General features: G+C 41.8%; 1 long non-coding RNA gene across 2 annotated transcripts in view; it reads left to right on the plus strand.

Moving 5' to 3' along the window:
* Positions 1-7,526: 7,526 nt before the first annotated feature.
* The window catches only part of LOC121948786 (uncharacterized), a 39,844-nt gene continuing 27,708 nt past the window's right edge, over positions 7,527-19,662 (plus strand). For both annotated transcript variants that reach the window (XR_015777734.1, XR_015777735.1), the window contains exons 1-3: positions 7,527-7,831; positions 13,028-13,105; positions 15,992-16,057. This is a non-coding gene — a long non-coding RNA (uncharacterized LOC121948786). The remainder of the gene's footprint in view (positions 7,832-13,027; positions 13,106-15,991; positions 16,058-19,662) is intronic.

Below are 19,662 nucleotides of genomic sequence, written 5' to 3' on the forward strand. Positions count from 1 at the left end.
ATAACTGAGGTTTTTAATATCAGTCCTGAAGCTCAAAGCAATAAACTGAGTCAAAAACTTAAACTACTGGCACGTCAACATGCAAAAAAATCTTGCAGTTATTTTTTATTCAAATCTTAGTTTTAAACCACATTTTATCATCTTAGTAAGATTGCCAGAGTGTGACCATTTCTCTCTCCAGCCAACACTAATGCATGCTTTTATTACCTGCAGAATCGATTACTGTCATGCTCTACTTTCTGGTCTTTCCTAAGAAAATTATTTTCTCAAACAACAATTATTACAAAACTCAGCTGCACTTGTGCTGACAAGGATCAGAAGATTTGTTTTATTTTATGAAGCACTTTGTGTTACAGTTTTGTTTGCATGAAAGGTGCTACACAAAGAAAGTCTGATTGACTAAAAAACACTTTTGTTTGGGGGCCAGCCCAAAGAAGAGCCGAGGATCGATTAAAAAAAACACCCACTTTTGTTTGCTGAAAAGCAGCTGGAAATGCAAAAATGACTTGCAAAAAAACAACTGGTTCACCTCAGGACGTCAGCTCATTTACTGCATTTTAGAAACATTAATAAGATACAAAATAAATGTGCAAATGTAAAAGGTAAAAATGTGCCAACATTTTCTTGTGGCAGCTGAGCTGTTGTTGGATTCGACTGAAGGCTCCTGAACAGATACTAACTCGCCTGTTAAATTTGGTGTTGCACTTCTCTTCCTTCATTATGACTCTGATCATTTACATATTTACATTATTTCACCGTTTTAAAAAAGTTAATGAATTTTACATCTCTGGAGATCATTTGCTGGGATGAAGCAGCTCGAGGGAACACGGTGTAATATTTAATCTTTTTTTTCAACCCATTGTTCAATTTCAGAGCAACAGAAAACACAACTGGCAGAACAACGATTAAACCCTTTCACTGAAAATTTATGTCATTTAACTGAACAACTAAATCCATGGTAGCAGCTTGGCTGGATGATTGCCTCGCCTTCCACACAGGCTATTTTACTCTCCCACAGAGCGAATTCATTCTCCCATGTGTTTGGACGGCGCTCAAGCTCTGCCACTGACACGACGCCACTGCCAAGCGCGACAAAAATTCTTTGATAACCAAACGATTGTTAATATGTTATGAAAGAATATCCAATTATTATGCAGAGACATTTAATTCTATTAACTCGCCCTCGTCACTGTTACCTTTCTGTCTTTGTGCAGGATCAGACTTCAGTCAAAAGAAGCGTTCGAATCGAAGCAATCAAGGACTTTTGCTGTTTACTTTCCGGTGTTTATTCTGATTGGCAGCGATCACAACAACCTCTCGATGAGTAATGTCAGAAAAAGGAGAGAATGAGGCTAACATCGAGACAGGGAATGAGAGAACGACTAAAGAAAAGCAAAGAGTGAGGAAAAATGAGTGAGGGAGACAGAGAGAGGTGCTAGGCCCTCATCAGCGTTCGCCCACACATATTCCATCCACTTCTACATCACTCCATTACCTCCATGTAAATGACAGCTCTCTGTGTCCCGCTGAGGGGAGAAAAAGGCCTATTAACACCACAGCAGAGAAAGCCCGGGCACTGTTCAGCCCACGCAGAGTGGTCCTCCTTCACCCTCACACTCCCACACACAAACACACACACACACACACACACACGTACATACACACTCGCGGATACACAGCTGGCCGGGGGAAGAAGGGCGGATGCGGAGAGGAGGTGGGCACGCAGGATGGTCATTCAGTAGAAAAGGCTCGTCCTGAAGAGTTTGTAATCTGCTGCACAAAAGCAGACAGCGAGATGAAATCACTTGCCTTGTGCCTTGATTGTTGGTGGATGTGGGCTCTGAGAGTAGGCAGCGTGCCTCGTGGGTAAATTAAGTATTATGAATCAACCTGCCTGCTCTTTTTTTCTGCTTCTAGCCTCCATGTCTAATTTCTGAAACCAACTCAGAATGATCTCAGTCGAATCAGATGTGACTGTTCGTTAAGCTCGGGTGGTATCACGGTAAACCGGTTTATTTTGAAATCCCAAAGTTATGTTTCTCAATACAGTCATAAATACAGGCGCCCCTCTTTCTATTTAACTCATTATAATCTAGTGCAAAACTGCCAAGGCTTCCACAACTCGAGAACAAGTCTGGCATGAGTGTTGTCTTACTCGAGATCGGCGAGGTCTTCAGACCACTTTTTGAGGGTCTCGTCATGAAATTGGCCGCACTTTCACTTGGTCCTAAAATCCTAGAAATGTGCTGAAATCCTAGAAATGTCCTAAAAGCCCTAAAACCCTAAAAACATCCTAAAATCCAAGAAGAGTTCTAAATCCTAGACATGTCCTTATACCCTAAAAACGTCCTAAAATCCTGGTGGAAGGAGAAGATACAGGAGGGTAAACAGCCAGCAGCCAGCAGGAAGAGAGAGAATTTTTTTACATCTAACTTGATGAATTAAGGATTTATTTGGACCAACACAACAATTTGGAAACACAGCAATGCCTCACTAAAATCTATCAGTTTGGTGGTTAGGAGAGATTATGTTTTGGCGTAAGATAATCAGTTTTGGGGATACAGTCCCTACTGGAAAAAAAGCGATGTCTTGGTACAAAATGACCACTTGAAAAAACAGTGACTAAGTGGCTAAAAACCACATATATTTGGGAGCTGAAAAGCCGCTGGAAACACAGCTGACTCGATCAAAATCAACCAGTTTTATTGGTTGGGACAGATTATGTTTCGGCTTAAAATACACAGTTTTGGGGGACATGATCCCTGCTGGAAACAGCAATGACAAATAGCAGCAATGTCTCTGTAAAAAAACAACTTCTTGTGACACTGTCCCCGCTCAAAAAAACAGTGACAGGATGCCTATAATCAATTACATTTGGGGGCTGAAAAGCTGCTGGAAACACAGCAATGACTCACTAAAAATCAACAAGTTTTGATGCTTGGGGAAGATTGTGTTTTGGTTTAAAATACCTGGTTTTAGGGACACAATCTCTGCTGGAAAAGCAACAATGTGTCATTTTTTGTGGGACTATACCTGCTGGAAAAGCAGGAATAGTGCCATGAAAAGCATTTGGGTTTTTTTGTTGACATCCACCATCCCCTCCACTTATTGATGACGAAGTCAGCTCATATACTACGTCACTGTAGAAACATTAATATGACACGTGTTAAACAAACTAATGTAACGTAATCATGGTTTGCAGAAATACCAACATTTTTCTTCTTGAGAGCGGACTGAGAAAACGTGCATACGGAGGCAGACGGACAGGACAGACAGGTGTGTCTGTGTTATTACATGACAGCGCGGAGCACACCACAGGAAGTTCTCTCTCCTGAGACATCAAATCTGCCACAATTTGTGTGAAAAGACGAAAGGTGGGAACACTGACAAGGCACGTTTGACAAGTTACACAAATTCTCAGCTTGTTCGTCAAAAAACGATACTCGTTCTCAGCGGACTGTGACTGCGCTGCCTTCTCATGCAAAAGCACCCAGATACCCCGTCTACTTCCCTTCCATAATATTATGGAGCCGGTGGAAACATGGGATAATATTTGGAGGGGGAATGGAAAAGACAACGGCAGATTATGGACAACATTCATCCCCTCTCGCAGCCTCCGGAGCTGTTTGGGTTGCCGCTGCCCTCCAAACCACGTTTGGAATTTCTGATTGCAACGTCAACACACGTATGTGTTTTCTCACTTTCTCTGCATCCAGTGCAGGAAAACTGGCGGCTGCTGGGTCCCAGAGAAGTGTGTGTGACTGTCACTCACACATCACACCGTTATTTCATGCCATAAAAAAGCTTCCCTGACCAGGCTGCTTTCAGGCGACAGAACCAGCAGGGGGTCAAACGGGAGAAAATGATGTGGAAATTTGTGAGCACACATTAATAAAATGTAAAGTGAAGGAAATTACTGAGAGGAATACTTACTAAAGATGCATTCATGGGAACTGGGATATATGGGTCTTTAAAATAAAAGAGCTGTATCCGTTTGATGAAAGCAATGATTGGTATGAAACCATACCATGGACTGGCATGAAAATAAAAAATACTGAAAATAGAAATAATGTGTCCAGAGTGCAAAAAACAGCATCAAAATAGAGCTTGTTGATCAACAAAAGTGCCAGTGGAGGATTCCCCGCAACCCCCGACAGAGGTCCTAGCTAAGACCCTAGTGTCCTAAAGTCCTAGAAATGTTCAAAAATCCAGAAACATCCTGAAACCACATATTTGACCTGGAATCCTATAAATGTCCTTACATCCTAAAAATGTCCTTAACGTGCTAAAATCCCTAAACCTCCTAATATTATGGACATGTCCTAAAATCCTAGAAAAGTCCTAAAAACCTAGAAATGTCCCAAATGTCTCAAAATCCTACAAATGTGCTAAAATCCCCAAAATGTCGTAAATGCCCTAAAATCCTAGACACGTGCTAAAATCCCCAAACCTCCTAATATTGTGTATATGTACAAAAATCCTAATTAAGTCCTAAAATCCTAGAAACGTCCTCAAATCCAAGAAATGTCCTAAAATCCTAAACATGTCCTAAATTCCCTAAAATCCTAGAAAAGGGCTAAAATCTTGGAAAATGGTTAAAAGCCTAAAAATGTCCTAAAATCCTTGAAATATCCTTAAATCCAAGAAATGTCCTAAAATCCTACAAATCCCAGAAACATGTACGGAGCTGCTGCGACTGGCCCCCAAAAAGTGGCCCCCAAGCAAAGCGAGCAGAGTATCCCTGTAACAGAGTAACTCAGATCTGTGCACAAGTATGCTCATTTGAATTAGACTATTTACGGGCGATTGTTGTCGATTTATTTCTGTAACGCTGATATTATGGTCTGCATCTGAGGAACAACATTCTCGTTAAGCCGGTAATTAAGCACAAAGAGACCAGCATCAGCAGAGGGAGGCAGCAATAACAGAGCATTAGCTGAGATTTCACATCCTGCCTGGCGGTTAACACAGAAATATGCTCGTTAATTCTTACGCTAACAGACTGCGACAACAGTATGGATACTGTAAAATACAGCGTACTGCGTCTGTGTTGCCAGTACTTCACTGTATATTGTAGAAATAAAGAAATATACTGTTTTAAAGTAATAGGTCGTAGAGTCATTTCACAGTATGGATACTGTAAAATACAGCTTACTGCGTCTGTGCTTTGAGCTCTTTACCGTCATTTCACAGTTAAATTCTTCACACATCACACATTTCATGACTACAAATCTGTGAGACAGCAACGAGTTTTGCATCGATGCTTCTTCAGGTTCACGGCAACAGGTGGAAGCTTTAAAAGCTCCTCAGGACTCCTGACAGTCGGCGCGGCGAGCGTTGTTCGCTCACGGCTTTGTAATTATGATCAACAACTAATTCATGAAGACATTGTGTGCTTATGTTGCCACGCTGGCAGAGCTCACTGGAAGATTAATGAGCTTATAGCCGTTCATGGGGAAATCATCTGCTGATGAGGAAACATTTGTTCATGCTGAACACATCTGCAAAATGTTCACTCTTTCATTTCTTCTACTCGAGGCAACTAAAGCATGGTGGGTATTTTATGGTTATGTTTCGGCAACTCAAAGGACTTTTTTAGAGAAGTTAGAGAGGATGTGAACTTGATTAGATACTGAAAAAGTAAAATATGACACAAAAAAGGAAGTATCTACTCTCTCCACCTTCTCCCCTTAAAGTTCACCCCCAAATAAAAAACACATATTCCCTCTGACCTGTCGTGCTATTTATGCGTGTGGATAGTGTTGGAGAGATCAGCCGTACAGATGTGTGACTGTAAATAAATACATTTAAGAAATAAAATTCAAAAAATGGATAAAAATTGGAAAATAATTTTATTTTATTTTTTTATTGAAAAGAATCGAAACAATGTCTCTTTTTTTCAGAAAAAACTGACGCCGTTACTAATGATAATCCTCAGACTTTGTTGTGAGCAGTTTCACGTGGGAACTATTTTCTTTCCACCGAACTACACCCACTAACTGTTATCACTGCTCAGAAGGAAGCGTGAATCTACTGCTTTCTCTAAAAAGCTGCGATGCAAGTTGCAATATTTTTGGGCTTTCTTGTTCTGAAGAGTTTGTATTTTTTAAAGCTACAGTTACATATTACATTACATAATACATTATGATATGATGAATTTTCAGCCACTACAGGTGAAAAATAAAACAAAAATTTTAAAAAATCTTAGCTGGTCTTGAGTTTTCTTTGCAGGCAGAAAGATTTAAAAAGGTCCCTAAGGATGAAACTGCTCACAACAAGCTCTGCGGATTATCTTGAGTAACCGTGTTATGATTCCCGGAAAGACATATTACTGTTGACTTTTTCAAAAGTATTTTTTGGCACTTTGAGCACCACAAGCTGTGTACCATCTATTTCCATTTTATTTGAGAGACGGCTGACATCTCTACGGCTAATATCTCAAACATTTGACAACTCACACCAAAACTATCCAGACTGATAAACTGCACTGCAGGTAAGAGGAAAAATGTGCATTTTTGATTTTGGGGTGAACTGTCCCTTTAACCAGTGTGACTGTAGCTCTACAGCATGTGTGATGCAGGACATGAAGTCTGGTCTCTGGTACTTAGTGCGCCAAATATCTTCCCCAAATCTGAGTGCTATAATGACGCAGCACTTCCTGGAGTGGAAAAAAAGAAAATTGCCAGTGATCAAAATTCATGCAGCAAATTGTGTTTCCTCCAAATTGTGCTCTATGTGATCATTTAGTCGAGAATAAGCATCAATCTGGGGTTAGATATTATAGTATTTTCCCTGCTTGCATTTAGCTGATATGACACATATTGCATTACATTTCTTTATTTTGATGCATACTCTCGATGAATCGCATGGATTGCTAAAGTGAGGACGCGGTTTAGCAACATGTGTGCACAGATTTCCACACCAGTAAGTTTTTTTTTTCTTATGATACATGAGATCTGTTCAAGGCCATTTGCAGCTCATACGAACAATTTTCTACCGCCGTCCTTCCATCCTGCATTTGTCTTTCACATTCTCCATCTCTGTAGTCTCTCCTCAAAAACAGAAACGCAGAGATTTGCCCGTTTGAATGCACCGAGTGTGCAGGTGTTATCTGTCCAGAGGATATATAAGAGGAATCAACTAGAGGCTGGAAGTCATCGTCAAGGCTGTCTGTGAGTCTATTGTGGGTATTGTAAATGGGCATACAGTAAGGAACTTACGTGTGTGTGTGTGTGTGTGTGTGTGTGTGTGTGTGTGAGAGAGACAGAGAGAGAGCAAAAATAGAGTAGAAACTTAAAGAAAGAAAAAGGCAGACTAATAAAGAAAGTGAGAAAAATGTTTAAAGACATATGTGTGGAGGTGAATGGCTGGCAAGGAAGCGACACACACACACACACACACACACACGCATATATATTTATACACACACACACACACACACACCATGCGGCATGGGGGAGGAGAGAGAGACATTCTAGTTAAGACTGCCTTCATGGATCACTCTCACTTGCATAAAGAGGGACAACTTTATCGAGCGCGAGAGCCGGAGAAGAAGGTGCAAAATGAGGGACAAGTTAATCATTTTTTTCAGAAAAAAAGAAGTTTGAAGAGAGCAGCAGAGTGAGAGAAGAGGGTTCGTGGAGCGCGAGAGGGGAGGAGAGAGGGAGGGAGAGAGAGGGAGGGAGAGAGAGAGAGAGGAAGAGGGAGAAAGACAAGAAGAGAGACGCAGAGAGACAGACAGATGGAGGAGAAGCATGCAGCAGCAGAGAGGAGGAGAAACAAAGCGTGTTGACTGAGGAAGTGTGCATGCCATGCGGGGCCATGTGCTCAGGTAAGTTCAATCTACAGCTTCTCTTTCAGCACAGTCTGCCCTTCTCACGTCCACAGCTTCCTTTCTGTCTCTTTCACACTAAAATCAATACTAACACAAGGTAGGACTGTCGTCTCTCGAGCTGTTCACAGGTTTTGCATTTAAAAGACTTTTTTTTGTGTGTTTTCACTCACATGCTTCTTTTCACACACCTTTTCCAGATTTTAAATGCCATGCAGTGCTGGGTTTTTTTTGTTTTTTGTTTGTTTGTTTGTTTGTTTGTTTTTTAGGTTTATGATGCTGTTGTCAGTGGAAGTTTTTATTTGCTTTTTGCATGATATGATTTGCAAAAAAAAATCTTAGATTGATGCCACAGATGAAGTGCAAATGAGGAGATTTTATTCAGATCTCTCTGTCGCTTGCCGCGTGTGTGTGTGCGTGTGTGTGTGTGTGTGTGTGTGTGTGTGTAGCTGTGATGGTCTAGTATACTGGTAGGATATTGGCAGGACTGAGGAATGTGTGAGACTTCGCCCCAGATCTCTTTGTTCCCTCTCTCTCTCATTTTCTTTCTCCTTTTTTCTCTCCGGGGTTACACACACACACACACACACACACACACACACACACACACACACACACACACACACACGCGCGCGCACACACACAGAGTCAAACCAACTCTTGCAGAAAACCAGTTGAAACTTCCCACCGGCAGGAGAGAAATGTCTGGAATGTGATTATCACGTATTTGTGTTTATTTTATCACTGCGGGTCGCTCGCAAAGCAAAGAGGAAACCAGATCAGGCGCATGCCCGGCACTTACTGTGAAACTCTGTGTGTGTGTGTGTGTGTGTGTGTGTGTGTGTGTGTGTGTGTGTGTGTGTGTGTGCGTGTGTGCGCTCAGTGGTGGTGGGTGGGGAGGGGATAGGGTGGGAGGGTAAAAGAGTGAGAGCTATTTGGCAGTGCACGTGAGTGTGTGGGTGGTTGTGTGGGTGTCAGGGTGAGTGGGTGCAGAGCTCTCTTTGAGTGAGAGCACATGTGACTCCAAGTGTGTGTGGGTGTTGAGTGTGTGTGTGTGTATAGAAAGGTGAAAAGTATGTGTGTGCAAAGGTAAGGTGATTGTGTGTTTCCGAGTCCACCTTTACATCAAAAGGAGGTTGGAGGAAGAAAGAAAGAAAGAAAGAAAAAAGAAAAAGAAATATCCACTCCCCTTTCCAAAACCTCTCCGTCTTTCTTTCTGTTGTATGTACACGCATGTGCATGCACACACATATACACACACACGGCTCAGGCGCCTGTCAAACCCAGCGCATTCCTGAGCGCTCGAACACACAGAGTCTGAATGGTGGGATGAATGCGGGGAAATTCAGCTGAAACGTGAGGACAAAAGCCAGGGGGACATTTAAGAGGGTTTAACTCCGCAGAACCCTGGGAATCAGGGAGGAAACACACACACACATGCCTACACGTGCACTGAAATGCGAATAACTAAACTCACAGTGTGTATACATCCTGACACACACACACACACACACACACACACACACACACACATGTGTACAGCTGCAGCTCCAACAGGCTGTTAGAGCCTGGAACAGAGGGGAATTCCCAGGGAGGAGACAGTGAAAACACACTACACCTCTGCCTTCATATACACAATGGGCCCAGGAGCCAACATACCAGCTCTGAGACACACTGGAGGTACTGCGGCCGTCCCACCACTGCAGTGCACCACTGACTTCAATGGTAAACCATTGACTTCGACCGTACGCTACCGACTCTCAAAACCACCGTGAGGAGTTCTGCAAGTGACAAATTCTCAAAGAATGACGGAGCGGCGTGGCTGGTTTGTGTGTAAAACATCAACCAGGGCTGAGTTGTCAAATGGGCTCGTAAAACAGCAATTTGGCTTGAAAGAGGAGTCTAAACGTTCGAGATAAAGCCTGAAACACCCCACTTTATGAAATCCATTAGCGATGGAAAGAAGGCGCAGATTTCAAACTTTACAATGTTTCCAGTAATTGCACCAGTTTTCTCTCAGAAACAGTCCTTTCTGCAACGCATTATCAAGCGCTCCGACGTGAAAAACACACCATTTGCAACGCGAGTGTCTTTATCTCTGACTTCAAAGCGAGCCCGGTATCTCCAGGTTGCGTCAGGTGTTTGTCGGGTGGACTGAAAAGTTCAGTGGACGTTACAGGTCAAACTTTTCCCGGTGCCTCTGATGTCCCGCTGCACGCTCACTATGATGTGTGTCAGAGGGAGGGGGGGGGGTGACCTGGAATCAATATTGCTCGCTCGCAGTCGGATCAATACAGAATCAGAAACACAAGCCCCCCCTCGGTGCTGAGAAACACAGAGGGGACAGAGAGAGATTACCCCCAAATCACTTTGCAGGTGCTGCGCTGTCACACTGAGCTTGTGTGTGTGTTTATGTGTGTGTGTAACGGAAAAAAAACAGTTATGAGTTTGTTATTGAGTATTGAGGCAATCTGCTTGTATTAAAAGCGATTTATGCACAGTTTCTGTTATTTTTTTGGTATTTTTCTGCTATAAATTTATGGCTTCACCATGAGAAAATTGCACGCTGTAGATTTGTTTTCTCAGGATGACACAGCAGAGGCATCCATCCAATTTCCGCTCCTATTACACCACAACATTACGACTAAATAATAACTTTAAATGTTAAACTGTGGATTTGAAGAACTCCCAAGCAGGTGAATTTGAACGTTTGATTCAGCAGCGACATTTATGACGAGTTCAAGTGAATTTAATCAGGCGCCGCTCATCAGAAAGCTCTTTGTCAGATCTGAAAAACCCATCAGTTTCATAACGTCTGTTTCTTCTTTAAGACATCAAAATGATCGTCAGTCAATCCTAAAATTAAAGCCTTTTCTCCTCTGACAAAGCAATAACCCGTCATGCAAAGGGTTAAATTCATTTTGTCATAACAGAAATTAAAATATGCAATATTTCTGGGAAGTTTACATTGCAGAAATACCCATCCCAAATACCAGAAACTGAGGTCATAACTGTACTCATAAGCAGATAAGAGAAAGAGTGGGCACAGTAATTTATTCAGGGAATTTCACAATATGAGGCTGCAGTCATGGTGCTGGTAATATTGTCAGTGCGGTTTAGAGACCTCGTACCTCCTCAAACCTGTGCCAGGCTGCCGAGCGAGACGACGGGCGGCGAAAAACATTTGTTAATTTCCCAGATTGCTGAAGCAAAATTCAGAGCGAGAGTGATGAGGCAGAGCAGAGCCAGAGGGGGGAGGAGGAGGAGGAGGCAGGTGAGCAATGACAGATCATCATTTCGCAGGAAATACATACAAATGTCGACGCATAATTTTAAGTGAGCAGGTACAATCCCGCTGCAGGTGTATTTCCCCAGAGGCAGAGCAGAATGAGACAGACAGCTCTCAGTCACATCTGAAGATGTTTCGCATTTTTGATCAGAATTGACTGAAACACGGAGACACTTTGCTCTTTTAATTGTTGTACAAGTGTGTAATCTTCCATGTTCTGTTTTTTTTTTCTTTGTGCTTTTTGGTTAATTTGTAAAGACGCTGCGTCGAGGCTTCACCTTTAAACCTGTTTTCTGCGAGCAATTAAAAGAAAATGGCACAAGAGAAAGAAGAAGCCGGTCTTTAAAAGGTTTTATGATAATTGTGACATTCTTAAAAGCATTAACGCGTCTGCGAGGGGCTATTTGGTCCTTGTCCTCCCCCCGAAAATTAGCATTTCATAAATCTCAGACTAAATACTGTAGATGCAGATAATGTGTCTGTCTGTGGAGGAGTGAAATCTCTGACAGCCGTCCGTCCACATTCACCTGTTGAGGCGTATTCAGCTTTTGCTCAGTTTGCTGGGACCTCCTGGGCTTTTCTCATGGACCCCTGGAGGTTCCTGGACCCCCACTTTGGAAACCATCGCTTTAGATATACAAAAAAAAAAAACTTTGCACAATGCAAAGACAAAAAGTGTGCATCTAATTCTGTTTAGAGCAGAAGACAGAAATGCTTGTTTGCAGCATTTAGCAAATATTGCAGTTACTGTGATCTTTATTATCATATATGATGAGAGGACGAAAATTATAATATAATAATATATTTGCTTTTGAGAATTGATACTGTCCATTCTGGAGTTTTTGGGAAGAAAAACAAGATTTAAATATTAAGCATTTGGATTAATTTACTTCATTTGATTGGCGTTATTGCAGCGCGTAATGATCTGTGATTCATTTGATCCTAATTTCTTTTTTTTTAAATACAGGAATAAGTTACAAGTTCCAAAAATTTAATGAAATCTAGCACAAAACAAATGTTTAAATAAATAAATAAATAAATAATAGTAAATAAACCAAAGTATAAATATATAGATAAAATAAATAAAAGTAAAAAATACAAAATGAAAAAAATAGGGGGAAAATGTCTGAATATTACCCTAGTTTGTTTTATTATTCTTATTAAAATATAATCATTTTTATGCCATTGTCTTTTCACCTGTTCCTAATTTCTTGCCATTTCTGGGATCTCTCCTGCTTTTTAGCTCCGTTTTTCAAAACTATCAAATCAATTTGCTCACATTTTAAAGGCCCTGCTGAAAGGCGTCTGAACGCAGCACAAGAGACCTGGTGTCCAGGTTTTTAAAGGGTTAAATCAAAGATGTTCTGCTTAAAGAACACATTTATTCTTCTCTGATTTGGTTATCAGACTCTACTATAGAAATTTCCGCTCTCTCCTGCTGCTCTTTCACTTCTGATCTGTGCGTGCACCTTTCGCTGCTGCGGCACCAGCCTTCAGTTATTAGTCTCCGCGGTCGTCAGGGCGCACCGGGGACGGTCCCCGCAGCCTGAGGGGGCGGCGTGGGGGGATTTCTTGCGGGCTGAAGTGGACTCTCAGCCGGCGCGGGGACGCGGCAGCGGCCGGCTGATGTGAGTTCGGGGCAGCGGCATTTCCGAGCGATCCGGTGAGAAAGCCCCGCCGGCGGTGAGGCGGGCAGATAAAACCCAGAGAGAGACCGAAGGGACGCGCGCGAGATGAGTAATAGAGCAGAATATCGGTGCGTGATGCATCGATCCTCCTCCTCCTCTCTCCCGCATATATCTGCGGCTGTCTCTGCTGCTTTTACGGAAACTTTTGTGTGTGTGTGTGTGTTGAGCCGTCGGTGATGTTTGGTTTGAGCCTCTCGTGTGTTTGTGTGTACCGGACAGATCCAGGAGCGCTGCGCTCGAGGAAGGTGTCTGCAAACCCGGCTGCTTTACTGCTGCAACTCCAAGCAAAGAATACAGGTAATTTCATATCGTTTATTATGCATTTGGAATTTAAATGTTTGGGTTTTATTAAAAATAGGCTATGTCAAAAAATATATACATACAAATGATGATTAAAATATGAAAAGCTGATTTACGCACACGCTTTTTATGCTACCTGTTAGAGAATAAATGCTCTTTTTAAACATAATTAGATTTTATGATGATGGTTGTGTATAAGTACGCGTTGGCATTGTTTGTGCAGCAGACTGTTGAACATGGCATTGCAACAGTGTGTGGTCTTCTCTGGCTCTGGCAAGACCATTGTGCACTCTTCACGTGCGTGTTCGTGCGCGCGCAAGCCCGTACATGCGTGTGCGTGTGCGTGTGCGTGAGAGAGAGAGAGAGAGAGAGAGGTGGTATGTGAGTTGGGCTGGAGGAAATTCTTGTTTTGGAATGCGTTTACCCCGGGGGAGACCCCGTGATCCGGGACAGACAAGGGGAGCAGAGAGAGAGAGGAGGAGATACATACAGAGAGGAGGAGGAGGAGGAGGAGAGAGAGAGAGAGGGGGGAGGAGGAGAGAGAGGGGGAGGAGGAGAGGGAGAGAGAAGCTCTGAGTGACCTATTGTGATCGAAGAATTAATTGACTCAGAGAAGTGCTGCTGTTTAATGCAAACATCCTGCTCTTTTGCAAATTAAAGGGCAGTGGCAATATCATGATAACATTTTTTTGTTTTTGTTTGTTAAAAAAAATCATTTTTCTCTCAGAGGACTATAATTAAAACCATGCGCCCTCGGTTTTAGATACAGTGTTGCTGTATCCAACAGGGGGCAATGGTGACATGCAGTTGGAACTGGCTGGATATTAATGTCACATTAATGTCTGTTCCCAAATGTACTTGTTTTATTATTTGATTTGTCAAAATTGTGCATAAAAACACATTAAAACGGAATTTTGTATTCATTTTCCCGCAGTTTCGGCAGAATTGTCAATTTAATTGGCTCTGTTGAAAACTGGGTATTGCATTTAACCCTTTGACTAACATCACTTCTCTGGTGCAGCATTCAGATGCCTTTCAGGAGCATTTAAGCATTTATTTAAGAATCTTTCTAAGCATTTAAATCCTTAAAAAAACTCAGCAAACTGGTTTTATTTCTCTCGAAAACATGAGGGGAAAAAAGGACAATGTGCATCTCGGAAATAAATTAGCATGAAAATTAGCAAGAGAGCTAGGAGAAGAATGACCTGAAAAACAGAGAGAAAATAAGAAGAAGAAGAAGAAGAAGAAGAAGAAGAAGAAGAAGAAGAAGAAGGGGGGGTACTACTATTTTATATTTGCTAATTTTCAGGAAATATTCTAACTTTTAGCAATTTTTTGGCTGCTCATTTCTTGCAAAGCTGCACATTGCCTTGCTCTTAAGTTCTTGAAAGAAATCAGGCCAGTTTTCTCAGGTTTTAAAGGGTTAACTGCAAAATACTTCTCATGGCTGTCCTGCATGTAACTCCAAAAATGCCCATTTTTTGGGAGCTTTGTGCTTCAGATGATCATTTGTCAAACACCTCCAGTGAATCCTGTCAGCTACCTCCACCTGTGCACTGCAAGTTTGCCTCTTCTGACACTGTAGGCTGCTGCTTTTTAACCCTTTGAAACCTGAGCAAATGGGCTTGATTTATTTCAAACACAGAGGGTACATGCTATGAGTTACAAGAAATGACTTGAAATTTAGCACAAAAAGAGTAAGAAGAAAAAAGGTAACATAAACCTGAAACAAACAAAATAAAAGTTTAAATAAACAGAGAGATAAAACAGTTAATAATTATGATAACAATAATAATCATTAATATAGTTTTCCCATCTTTTTATCATTAATATTTACTTCTAACAATTCTCCTCTGCTTTTTAAAACTAATTTTTAGATCATTTTCTTACCACCTTTTCCTAATTTCTTGCAATTTTCTTATTAAAAAAATAAATAAATAAAACCATTTTTTTCAGGCTCTGAAGGTTTAAATGCATGTGAGAGGTGTCTGAATGCAGCACAAGAAAACTGAAAGAGTTTGCAGTCCATGTTTCCAAATGCTTCTGGTGATCGATGGTGATCGATGGTTTCTGGTTGTAACTTTTGGTTCAGTTGCTTCTGATGTTTGACAAATTAAATCCAGCACAGACTCAGTGAATTAACTGATTTATGTTATATTTGGCATAGGGGAGGAAAATGCCCTCAAATCCTTTGGTTTTTCAAAAAAAGTGACAAAAAATCATTAAATTTGGAGACTTTGAGGTGACAGAGAGATTGTACTAAGCGATGTTTGCTCATGATGCTCCCTCATCTTGTTGTGCTGTAGCAGAAATCACAGTGCACGCATCTCTCCGTGTGTGTGTGCTGTTAGAGTCAACTGTTATCTGCTGTAGGCAATGTTTGAATTTCCAATATGATCAATAACATGATCTGAATGCAACTGCAGGCAAAAAAAGTATTCCTGGTGGGAAATATAGAAAGAGGCTGAGCATTTTAGGATGTTAAAAAGTTGTCAGCGTATATACTGTACTTAAAAGTTGGACAGAAGTTAGTGGTTGGATTGTCTTGTTTTTCAGCGGACAGACTGGGGTTAGCATCCCGGTTGGTGTTGGACAGGGAACAGTGTTTCTGGAACAGCGCTGGGGACTAGAGGGAGAAGGACTGCTAAAAGCTCGCCCACACACAAATGTGAGATATTCTAATGAGCAATCTGGCCCTTCTGAATATTATTCCTCTTCGCGGCGCAGGCATCCTACAACGTGTGACATTGTGCAAGTCTATCAATTTCCTGTAAGAAATGTTTTTGTGGGAGATTTTCGGTTGGATGAAGGTGTCTGTGATGAGACGGTTTTTTTGCAGTATGATGTGAGTGACGTGCTTCTCTGACACCTGTTTTTTTGCAGCCTGAACTCTTCGTGATGCGCAGCAGTGAAAGCAGAGAGTGGCGATGGAGGGCTCCGGTCCTGACGGTAAGAATCACACATTTTATCTTTGAGCTAATGCAGAAATGAATTCATTTTCCAAATGGAAAAGTTAGCCCCCGGCAGCAGTTCTTTTTTGTTACATTGTCTTTTTTTGTTAAAGCACTTTTGTACTGACAAGAGTTTTAGATCAAAATTTTCACCAGGGTCTCTTCTCATCATCATCCCAAAGCCTCTGCTCCATCTAAAACCCATTCATCACCCTCATCAGTGTCCTTTCATTAGATCTAAATCCTCCCCTGAAGCTGCGGTTTAAAAATAAACTGCAACCTCCTGAGCTGAGCCGTGTTCGAGGCTCCTCACTTACAGTAGCCAACAGCACATGTGCACATAAAACATTTTGGTGTACTTAATGTAAACCAAAAAAAGAATAATCTGGCAGCATGATTCACACACAAACACACATGCAGCATGTACGGCCCACACACTCCCACGTGTTTCCCCTGCCTCTGCTCCCTTCAGATGTAAGGCACATGACATCATTAAAGAGGTGCTCTAAAAAATCAGTGTGGGTACTGCATGTGGGCAGGCAGAGAGTGTGTATGTGTGTGTGTGTGTGTGTGTGTGTGTGTGTGTGTGTGTGTGTGTTTTTGTTTCTGTGTGGGTGCGGGGAATGAAAGCCAAAGCTCCAGAGTCGTGGGCCCGTGCTGGCTGTGTGTGTGTGCCCAGCCGGAGGCTCTGGTCCTGGGCTGCGCTGCCTCCCACGCTGGGGTACGGCTGGGGCTGAGTGGGAGGGAGGAGTGGGAGGGAAGAGTGGGCCGGGTGCTGTGAGTCAGCCTGTTGCGGAGCCCCCAGACAAGAGACCGCTGAGGGAAGAAACACAGAGTCTTCTCCCTGCCAGCATTCGCAAGAAAGTTTATTATGAGGAGCGTCCCAGAGAGTCAGCGAGAGGAGAAGATGTAACTGTTGAAATAGCAGAGACGGTGATGGAGACTCAGAAAGTGTCAAGATTTTGGAGAAAAACTTGTTCTGATGGCTGCTGTGTAGAGGCGGGAATCACAGGGTAACTACACGATATTTGGCACACAGTAACAATACTATTATGATGTCAGGATTTACGATAATCGATATATTACAAGGCAATTAATCTATGATACATCACAATATTTGATTTGATTTAAAAACATTTTAGGAAAAGGCAACATGCACGGGAAACCCTGAAACCCTCAATGGGCTTGACAAGTGGAGTTCTCTATGAAACTATCAATCAGTGCAGACAATCTCTTAAAACTGATCAAAAACTGTTTTTTTAAAAATTGTTTTAAAAATAAATAAAAATTTATAGTGACATATATAACCATAACCATGAAGTGTTGCATCATTCCAGCGTAAAACAGACATGAACTGACAAAAGGCCAAACTGCCAGAAAGCAGAACAGTTCTGGAGTTGTTGCTGCACTGCTGCAGAGCTGCCTGCTGCTGCAGAGCTGCCTGCTGCTGCAGAGCTGCCTCAGAGCTGCCTGCAGCTGCAGAGCTGCCTGCAGCTGCAGAGCTGTTGCAGAGCTGTCTGCTGTTGCAGAGCTGCCTGCAGCTGCAGAGCTGTTGCAGAGCTGCCTGCTGCTGCAGAGCTGCAGCTGAGCTGTTGCAGAGCTGCTGCAGAGCTGCTTGCTGCTGCCTGCAGCTGCAGAGCTGCCTGCAGCTGCAGGCAGCTCTGCAGCTGTAACTACTGTATTTCCACAATTGAAAGCAAACACTTCACTCATTTATGGAGCCCTGCAAGCTACTGTATTGTAAACAACACACAATATTTCAAAGTACAAAGCCTTGCGTAAATGGGATTTTGCTGACAGAAATGTTGTCAGAGGGATTTTATTTTGAAATAGAGAGAGGAGAGGTTGAGTAAAACAGATGTATGTGTTTGTTTTTCTGTTAAGTCAAAATGGTAACAGTCTTAATGTGGTGGATTCTTAGAAAACATCAGTATTTGGCACCTGTGTATTAATAACGTCTTGCGAGAGAAAACAAAGTTAAAAACAAATTACATATATAAATAAAGAAAGAGAAAGAAAATTATCAATACAATATTTTTTAAAAGGAAAATTTCTGGGAAACAAACTAACTATAGATATATATTTAAAATAATTTATATCCACATTTATTACATTTGTCCTCTATTATTTTAAAGTAATTTTCTTTTAACTTTATACCTCGGGTCTCATCTTGCTCTCATGTTTTCAAAAAAAGCCAATTTGCTTAGGTTTCAAAGGGTTAAACAAAATAAGTGACTTGCTGCAGGCAGCTCTGCAGCTTTTTAGATCCTTGCTGTATATTTCAGGCTTCGCACATGATTACGGCGAGTCTCTGCACAGCACAGCTCAGCCCGAATCCTCATTTTCTTACACTTCTGAGACAGATGGCCGTATCAGCCCCAGCCCCATCTGCTGGAGCCGCTCGCTCCTTCTCACTCTGTCTGCTCCCTGAAAGACGGAGCCGAGAACACAGACCCCCCCACGGCTGCATGTCCATTTAATCTCCTGTGAACGACATGCTCGCATTCCACACTTGTGCATGAACATGCATATGTATAGTCAGTTAGTCGTAAGTGATGGGGAGCGTTCGTCAGCGGCGATCGCGCCAGGTTAGTAAACACGTCTGTGGCCTTGCGCTTGCAGAAATGTGGCTTTCATCAAAGAGTTCATTTACACAAATATCTGAAAAATCATTTCTCTGACTCTCAGCAAGGTGAGCTGGTGTTTAAAGGCGGCAGAAGAAATGACAGAAACTCATCTGGACGCGCTCACTTGACTCTTGCTGTATGCAGAGGATGATATTTTTACTCTGCGATCATATGAACGTCTTGCATCTTATGAGCAGGTTTTCTAAGTTGGAATGAAGCTTCTGAATGCTAATATTTGGTGCAAATATCTCCTGTATTTTGAAATTTGCCCATTTTCATGCCAAACGCCTCCAAGGAAAATATTCAGCATGTAAAAACTGGAATCTTTTGTTGGAGCGAAACAGAATTTAGACTCACGCCGCAACTAATAATTTTCTTCATTATCTGTTAATTTTGACAATTTGCTGCTTCCTCTTTGAGTTTTAGACTATTCAGACAAAATGAACAAACTGAAGATGTCACACTGGACATTTTCGTATTTCGAAAAAACAAACTCTTAATCAGATTAACAGGAGACACCACAGGTTTTTTTCCTCACACTCTGAGCCAAAGATCTCCATTTCAGTGGCAAAAAATAACTTGGATGTATTAATTATCAAAAAAGTTTATTATTTCTAAATTATTTGAGGTCACAATTTAAACAAAAAACTGTCGATTGAAACACTTTCTGAGATGAAATGTTAAACTTGTGTTTGCCTTTTGTTCACTCGCCGGCGGCGTTTTGGGGGCCTGAAAACGCAAACTTTCGAAACCACGCTCCAGAGTGTCATTTTTTGGAAAACTGCAGATCCTGTGAGAACCGTGACGTCACGGCCACACTTTTTGTACGAGCATGTTGTTCTTCTTTGGTTTGTCATCGTAAAGTTACACCACCAACTGCTGGCCTAGCGAGCATACGACAGTGTTTTGGGTTTTTTTGTGGATCCTTGCACACAAGGCTCATTTTCACAATGTTATTATAAACGCAGATCTTTTT

Source organism: Plectropomus leopardus, chromosome 10, assembly GCF_026936395.1.
Source record: "Plectropomus leopardus strain MGB_pleo_1.0 chromosome 10, ASM2693639v1, whole genome shotgun sequence".
Classification (NCBI taxonomy): Eukaryota; Metazoa; Chordata; class Actinopteri; order Perciformes; family Serranidae; genus Plectropomus; species Plectropomus leopardus.